A 736-nucleotide genomic window follows, 5' to 3' on the forward strand; every position below is an offset into this window, starting at 1 on the left:
AAACACCAGTATTCTTCCGTCTTGTAGACTGTAACACCCTCTATGGCAGTGGTTCTCAACTGGTGGGTCGCAGATGTGTGAGTGAAGAAAAAAAAAAAGTTTTTTTTTTTTTTTAAGCCAAACTTTTATTTTGAAGGTCCGATTTTTTAACACTTTGCATGCAGTAGGCGTTAGACTGGAAGTACCGGAGACCATAAACGGTTTTGAAAACTTCTGTCACGTATTGATCATCTTCTCAATAAAATATCTTTGCTGAGGTTTTTTCGAGTCTTCTGGCCAATCAGAATCAAGATTGTTGCCGGAAGTCCCCACGGAGAATAATGTTGCGGTAGAACTGTTCTTTATAAATCCATGGGTACAAATTCAGATAAAAATGAACACATAATTAAATATGATCCCCAGTTTGATGATTGACAGGTCACAGAACAATGGGAGCTATCTACCCTTATCCACAATTTAAAGTAATTCACACAGACTATCTCCTCTTTACTCTTCTCTCTGTGAGGAGCAGCAAGCTGTCAGAACAAAGTGAAAAACAAACAATGGCATAAAATATTAATAATATGTCGGGTAGTAATACATTTATTTATTTTATTCTCAGAGTGTACCGGAATGCATAGTTTATGTTAGTATTTCTAAAAATCTCCCCCCAGACCCCCCTGCTGGGGTTGGGTTTTCAGCATGTGTGCCTTTTTATATACAGGACTGTCTCAGAAAATTAGAATATTGTGATAAA

At 37.1% G+C, this 736-nt stretch overlaps 1 protein-coding gene across 1 annotated transcript in view; it reads left to right on the top strand.

The window, feature by feature from the left end:
• Positions 1-736, top strand: part of LOC104948379 (AF4/FMR2 family member 2-like) — a 74,654-nt gene that overhangs the window by 21,437 nt on the left and 52,481 nt on the right. The gene's annotated exons all lie outside the window — the stretch shown is intronic.

Source organism: Notothenia coriiceps, unplaced genomic scaffold (assembly GCF_000735185.1).
Source record: "Notothenia coriiceps isolate Sejong01 unplaced genomic scaffold, NC01 NC01_scaffold00014287, whole genome shotgun sequence".
Taxonomy (NCBI): domain Eukaryota; kingdom Metazoa; phylum Chordata; class Actinopteri; order Perciformes; family Nototheniidae; genus Notothenia; species Notothenia coriiceps.